The sequence below is a fragment of the Chinchilla lanigera genome, unplaced genomic scaffold (assembly GCF_000276665.1).
Source record: "Chinchilla lanigera isolate Chin_1 unplaced genomic scaffold, ChiLan1.0 scaffold00044, whole genome shotgun sequence".
Lineage (NCBI taxonomy): Eukaryota > Metazoa > Chordata > Mammalia > Rodentia > Chinchillidae > Chinchilla > Chinchilla lanigera.
The window spans coordinates 9,726,690-9,734,647 of record NW_004955445.1 but is presented as its reverse complement, the minus strand read 5'-3'; the positions used below and the strand labels follow the sequence as shown (position 1 = coordinate 9,734,647).

At 44.0% G+C, this 7,958-nt stretch overlaps 1 long non-coding RNA gene across 1 annotated transcript; it reads left to right on the top strand.

Annotated features, from left to right (window-relative positions):
* Nucleotides 1-222: 222 nt before the first annotated feature.
* LOC106149404 lies at nt 223-7,443 on the top strand. The gene is made up of 3 exons (XR_001235563.1): nt 223-300; nt 4,062-4,145; nt 6,766-7,443. It is a non-coding gene; the product is annotated as an uncharacterized LOC106149404 (long non-coding RNA).
* The last annotated feature ends 515 nt before the right edge of the window (nt 7,444-7,958 follow it).

Sequence of the window (7,958 nt, the reverse complement as noted above, 5' to 3'; positions counted from 1 at the left end):
TATCAAGTCCCTGCCTTTATTTCTTTTGAAAGTGATACCCTGCACTATTAGACAGTACCCACATTGTTTTAGGTGGTTTCAGCCAGGCCTACAGTGGAGAAAATTGAGAAAAAGTTAAGACTAGACCATCACGTGTGATGCTGTCTGGCTTGAGGGTTATACACATGGGACTGCCATTATTCAGGACATTGATGGTGCATGGAGCCTCCCCCCCCCCCTGCTTTGGGTGTCTGAACTGCCAGGCCTCAGAAGGATAAGGAAACGGTCCTTATGGAGGGAAAAACATCTTCTGGTCCCCAGGTAAGAATTACAGCTACTCTACCACCATTGATAGAAAACATCAGTGTGAAAATGGAGGATTTTTCTCTTTAATGTGTAAATGAGCTGCTTGGTTAAAGAAGCAAGGGTTCCCATCAGTCTTGAGAACTGGCTACTCATGCTGGGAGCTGGACCACACAGGTCAGATGTACTTCAGTGGGACAATAGGGCAAGTCATTTGGGACGGGTTCACCCATTTTCCTGACTTTCCTGGGCGATTCCTCACTTTGTATGGTTTCTCTTAGCAGGATATGGTGTTTCTGTTGGACAACATTCCCACTTACATTCTTACTTGATACCAAATGTTGATCGATACCAGGCCTGCTGATGGGTGAAAGCTTCTGACCCTGACCCAGGGTCAGAGCAGAAATGGGATTTTGGAGAAAGTTCACAAGGGTCATGGAAGGCAAGACTCTGGAAGAGTCATAGACTTAATATTCAAAGGTCCTTGGAAAGTAGCAAAAACCAACAGGGTAATGGATCCCTAGGTCTTTTCTGAAACCCAGTCAGAGGAGAGAATGAAAATCTGTCAGTTTGAGGAATTTATTCCAAAAAGACATGCAAAAATTTGACTTGACAAAGGAAAGCAGGTTTTGTAAATGAAAACGAAATGCTTACAAAGACAAGCTAAATAAAGAGTAGCTTTGCATTTCATAGATTTAAATGTCTGAGCTTTCAACTACAGACCGTCTTTGACTTACAAGGGCTAAACTCGTGGTTTCTTGAGTTTAGGATGTTGCAAGAGTTATACACATGGTCTTAGCTACTTTTCTCTTGCTGCTGAGACAAAATACCTGACACCCAAAGTCAAAGGGGGAAAGGTTTTTTTAGCTCACAGTCTATACAGGTTTCAGCTCATAATTAGCTGGCCTCAAGGCAGGGTGGCATGGCAAAAGGGCAATAGTTCATAGTGGCAGATGAGCTTCTTTTCCTCCTTTATACTGTATATAGTCTGTGGGTCCTAGGGTGGGTGTAACTCTCACAGCCCTGATCCCAGAACTACACAATGAACAAATCAGAAACTCTAGATTTAGCCACCTCTGAAAAATCTGCCCCCCATGACCACATGAGGTTTTGGGGGGACATCCAGACACAAATCATAACACAAATTTAGTAGAAACCATATTTTGGTTATTGCACCTGGATCTTCTCCCATCTAGCATGCTGTTTGATAGGCATTCTTTTATGATGCTGAGCAGTATCAGTGAGTTGAGATCCTGGGAAGCCCTGTGATTGCAAGATGAGCCATTGATATGTTACAGGGTTCCCTGCTGCTGTGCTAGGACATGTGGCAGACTAGATGTGTGAAATGCATTTTTGATTTAAGATATTCCAATTTGCGATAGGTTCTTTGGATGGAACCCCATTACGGGTCAAGGAACGACTGTGTTGCAAATGACTCTTGATATTACTCAGGATGGGTGAGGGTCTGCTGCAGTAACAAATAACACCAAAATCTCAGGCATGTAAAGGAAGAAGGCTGCATTTACACCTCAGGGTCCACAGGAAATTCTGTGCATTGGGTTCCAGACTCAGAGCAGTTCCATGTTGGCATGTCCTTCTATAATCACTGAGGAAGATAAGATGGCCCAGTGGTGACTGGCTTTTACATTATTTGCCCATGAGAGACACTATGATTTCCTCTCATGTGGCATGGGCAAAGTCAGAGGGTGAGGAAGAGCTTGAACTAGTTGGGGAACAGCAGTCACGGTGGGTGACCAGACCTTGTCCCATGAAGCAACGTGTGGCAGGGCTCATGCAGGGACCCAGCCCCTACTCGGGATCTGGATGCCAGGAAGGCCTGGGCTTCCCACCTTCTATCAGTGCTTCTCCACAGGGGATATAAATGCAGGCTCCTCATGGAAAAATTAGTCCTGAAGACAGAGTTCATTTCTAGTTATGGAAGCAAAGAGCAAGGCATGGCAGATGAAGGAGTTGGATTCTAAGGTAGAAAACGGACCTTCTGTGAAAAATTAGAGCATCAAATGCAAAGGACAAAAGCGACAATGCTGTGTAAAGGACAGTGGTCTAAATGTTGGTATTTTGCAGTGAAACTATTCCCTCATCCTTCCAAGTGTATCCACTGGAAGCCAAGTCTCATAGCTGTTTAATGTATGCTATTCTTTTATGTAATAACAAGGTTTTCTTAAGAGTAGAACTGTCATCCTGTTTTCTCCTTGAATTATCTCTTCCTTTTTCTTGGTGGTGGTACTGGGGATTGAACCCAGGGATGCTCTACCATCGAATTGCATACTCATTCCTTTCTAATTTTATTTTGAGGCTGGGTTTTGATAAGTTACCTAGGTTGGACTTATACTTGTGATGCTCCTGCCTCAGCTTCCTGAATAGCTGGAATTACAGGCAAGTGTCACCATGCCAAGCCATCATATTTTAGTATATTTTGTCCTACTAATTGTTTTAATTTTGTTCACTGTGTTTAGAATCTCATCTGGACTGTTGTCATTTGTTACACTCAAGTGATCAAAACAACATAAAATATAGAAAAATTTGATAAATAATTATTAGATACCAAAGCATATTTTATTGGAAATGCACATCTTGAGAAAGTGGATGGAGGTGGTTGTGGCATTTTAAGTTCTGATCCCAGACCTCACTGTTCCCAGCTGCTCCCTGCTGAATGTGTGGGACGAGGGGGTCAACTGACCTGGGAAGGAAGCCCCATGGGAAGGCTCTGCAGCACTGAAGACTTTTCTTCTAAAATTGGAAAAGATTTTTCTTTGGTTGTGAAGAGGGAGATGGGAAGGAAGAGCATCAGGCATGTAGGGAATGATGACATGCTGACTTCACGTGTCTGTGCCGTGTCCTTGAGCTGTGCTTCAGTGTCCCTGGGGGCAAGGCAGCCTCACTGGAAACACCTTCCTCTCCCTCTCTTTCCTGGGCTGGCTTCCTCCTCAGCCCGTGTGTGCAGCATCTGCAGGTTGCTCTTAGCCTGTGCTACTGTCCCCAGAGATGCTTCTAGCTGGCTCAGGGAAGGAGCTGGCCTCCACCTCCACCCCTGCCATGCTGCCAAGGACACGGTGAGGTGTACTTTGTCTTGGGGTGCTGCTCCTCACCCTACCTCGCTTCTCACTGGACACCCCCTCTTCACCCAGCTTCATTCTCCCTCCCCTCCCTTTTCTTCTCCTTGAAATCATTATCCCCAAACCAAGCCTTGAATGTTACTTGCATAAAACCACTACACAGGGGAGCAAGAGTAAGGTTTCTTTAAGGACCTGGCCAGTCTTTGACAAATGGAGCTGCTCTCAGGGAGAACAAACTGCTCCTGTTATATTAAAGTTTCGCGGCAGGCAGTAGGTATTTGCACCGGGCCACCAAATATACAAGGGTCGAAGCAGATGAATTTCCTTCCCAAACCACTAAAATGAAAAGACAGCTGCAAATTAGGTTTGAAATGGACATCCTCGTCCTCAGAGATTTCACAATGACAAATGAATTATTCCCCAAGTGGAACGCAAACCTACTTTGTTTTCAGAGAAGCGAAGAGGACTAATAAAGACAGCGTCTCTGCAACCCCGAATTGCGGGCCCTGTCATCCTCTGTTTAATAGCCCGGCGCTACTCTGCCGAGCTTCTTAATTAAGGCACAATAAGAACTGACCCTTAGAAACGCTTTCAAACACCTGAGTCCTTGGGTTTGTTTATTAATTAATATTTAATTTTCCTTCACTTAAAATTAAACCTTTCTAATTCTTATATTATTATTTGTTCTTTTCTAATTAACAGTGGTTCCAAGGAATGGCTTGTCCCCTTATATTCTTGGCTCCTGCCATGCCATCGTACACAACACTGAGAGAAATACATATGCAGGTAAATGACGGCAATCTGTAGGAAAATTTTGGCTACTCTTTATAGCAGCATGCTTGCCAAGTAGAAAGTGGGATACTCCGTAATCTCAGCCTCACACCCAGAATCTTAACCTTCCTCTTTTCACTCTGAGTCCACCTCAGTCAGAAAAGGTATCTACATGCCGTAATAACAAATAGCTCCCAAATTTTATTCTTATAACACATCAACATTCACTTTTAATTTTAATTTCCTGCCCAACCTGGGGAATTGAACCCAGGCCTTCCCTCTGCTAGGCAAACACTCTATTACTGAGCCACATCCTCAGCTCTTTTTTTTAAAAAAGAAATTTTATTCTGAAACAAGGTGTCACGGAAGTGCCCTGGTTGACCTTGAACTAGTGATCCTGCTTCTTCAACCTCCCGATTTTAAATTCTTATGCAAAGCGGACTGTGGGTTCAGGTGTCCCTTGTGGATGATGTACTATCTATGGACCCAGCCATCATCTTTTGCTACCAATGGAAACAAGACCAGGCCAAATTGTGCAAGCATGCCCACTCTTACACAGGCAAAATTTGGAGAGGGGCCACTCAGCTGAAAAGGGGGCCAGCATTAGTCAAAAGAGGGACTAAGCTGCTCTCAGAACAAAGACAGCAGCAAGTTTTTACTGATTTGCTGCGGGTGGCTAATGTGTGGTATTTTCCACTAGTCAGGGGAACAGTTGCAGATAGTGTTTCTTCTTGTGATGGAGTTGGACCAGTTGGTCACTGCATTTGTCCGAGGGGATGTTGAATTTTTGTAGCTAGTGCCATCACCCTATACAAATCATCCCAGCCTTGTGGGTCTGGGCTCCATAATAGTATGGAAGGACTTTAGCTGTTTGGACTTTAGTGGCTTCCAAAGAAGCACAAAGGTAGGAGCAGAAAAGAAGGGAGAGGGAAAGAAAATAAAACACAAACCAGCTCCAATGGGCAGTGCACCAAATTAACCCTGTATTATTGTCTTGGGCAGAACATTTAAAAATGATTGTCAAAGCTACACGAGGAGCTGAGTTGAATCTGACTCAAGGGTTAAGACAGCAAAGAAGACAGACATAATATGAAGGCAGAGATGCCAAGGTTTTATCCCATTTTAATCACCCATCAGACATCTGCAGGCCAAGTGAAGAGTCAGTGTTTCAGTGAAAGCAGCCTTCAGGTTCCTGAGAAGTAGCCTAGGCAACCGTAATCATAACCCGTGTATCCACAGCTGTTATTGACAGCAAGGCTAGAGCGAAGCCAATAAAGAATGGCCCAGCTGTGCGGTCTCCAAAATGAGTGATTCTTAAGTTGCCTAAGAGCAAGTGAAGCCAGAGGTCTTATTTAGGTTTCTCCTGGGTGACAATTTCTCATTTCATGCACACATTGTGCTTCTGTGGTTTTACCATAGTCTCATCATGGGTCTGTTAAAAAGAGCACCAGGGGAGAGAAGCAACGTGCTGTGCTACAAAGGGTAGTCGTTTGCCTTGCCCAGGACTTATTTTCTCCTCCCGGCCTCTTACCACTGTGGTGGTCCGTTATCTGTCTTGTGGCCTCACAGGACCAGCGTCCACTGTGCAGAGCAGAGCCCTGTGCACACAGGATGCTTCAGTCTGAAGGGACAAGTGATGCTGCTTCCATCCACACTAATCCATCTAGAACATTCCCCATGGTCCCACCTAACTGGGAGGGAGGAGAACTGGCATCCTCTTATCTCTCCAGCCATGCAGGAGCGATCCAAGTTTCTATCATTCCTCTTCCACAAATAGTGCCATATCTGAGACCTGCCTGTAAAAAAATATTCTGGACCACGAATGCTTTCACAGTATAGGACAAACATTTTTCCAAAAAGGAAATAAGCAATTGTTGGTTTTCCTTTTATTTTACATAATGCAGTGCCAACGTCCTCTTACCTGGAACAGAGAGCATGCGTTGTAAATACCCCCTGAGCGAACTAATGAAACAGAAAGGGATGGGGGCCGGGCAGGGCCTCACCTCTTGCATCCATGGAGCCTCTTGGGACACCGACTGTGCTTTGCTCTGGGAGGAGAGGGACCCAGATTCAGGTGCTGCCTCTGCAGATAGCTCTGTCAGTCTGAATGAGACCCAAAGCGCCGTGGACAGGGTCCCTTTGCAACGTGCATGTCATGGAGACAGGGCCCACAACTACTGTGGCTGTCGTGAGGGAAACCATGTGCCAGTGTGGGGATGGTGCTGGGAGGGCAGAGAAGCGCCCTGAAATTGTCTGGGGTTCGGAACTCAGTGCAGGATTGAACTTTCTGTTGGGCAGCCAGGAAGGAGGAAGAGTCTGGCTTGATGTGTGTTGGGGACACATGGATTAGGTGAATACAGTGAAGGAGTTGCTTTGCTTTGAATGTGTCCCCCCAAATTCAACAGGACTGGGAGGCGCCGTCTGGTGGGAAGCATTTAGGCTATGCGGGCAGAGCCGTGGTGTTTAGTGCTGCTATAAAAGGGATAAAAGAGAGAGAGGATTCATTCTCTTCTGCTTCTTTTCTACCTTTCTGCCGAATAGAGACCAGCGTTCTTCCTCTGCTGGTCACTGGCCCTGCTGGACTTCCGGTCTCCACAACTGTGAGAAATAAATGGCTGTTCTTTTTTTTTTTTAGGTGCTGGGGAACACAGATATTTAGAATGCTTTCATTTATTAGTGCTACTGCTTCAACTTATCAACTCAAATCTTGGTTTAAAGCCACAAGATTTATTACCTGCTCAAATACCTGTCCATGTTGGAGGTAGGAGCTCGACCTGTAGGATCTTCTACCATGGAGGATCAGAAAAGGACACCAGGGAAGGAAACACTGCATCTTATAGATGCCAACCCCAGAGTGACACCCTTCACATTATCTCACGTAGCACTGGCCAAAGTGACAGTCACACAGCCGCCCTCGCCTTCCCTGGGAGGAAGAAGCTCAATACTACGGCACACCTGTCTTCTCCGCCCACTCTTTGTGTGACCGTGGGCAAGTCATTCATTTTCCAGTGCCTTGATTTCCTTGTTTGCTGAGAAGTGAGGTACAGCAACCCTTTGCTCAGAGGGTTGTTCTGAGAATCAAATGTGAGATATACAAAAGTGTTAGTTATCACGATGATCTCATCCATCCTTAGACAATATAAAGTATTATTTATATGTATGTGTTTAACACTGATAACTTACTGCATGTCCAATGCTAGTAGAAATTCATGATCTAATGAAAAACAAAATTTATATGTGTATATAAGGATAGCTGGAATAGGCATATTGCTGGTTCTGCAGTTTATCGAGAGGAACAGTTAATGCTTAAAATTTTCTCCTTTTTTTTGACCAATTAGAATGACTGATCTGAAAACAATATGCAGTACAAGAACCTTTGCTGAGCTCCTACCATTTTGTATGGTGAAGCTCTGCATCATTTCCAATGTTTTTTAAAAATTATTTTTATCTATTTTTTTTTAATTTGTTACTGTCTTTGATTGTTTGATCAATCTTACATTCTTATGTCTAATGGACTGAGCAATTTTGTTGACGATAACAGAATGTAATCTAGCAACCACTGTAAATTTCTATCTTTTGTCTTGAGGTCATGTATCATTCTTGTTGTTTTTGTGTTGTTTTGATTTTGCCTTCATTGTTGTTTTGTCAGTTTTTAATTTTTAAAATAAAAAAAAATGTACAAGAAAAAAAAGAAATTCATGATCTGTCTGAAATGATAATCTTCTACTTTATCCCACAACTACACACACACACACACACACACACACACACACGCCAACATATACAAGCCACCATTTCATTCCATCTCCATGAAAAGTTTATGCCACA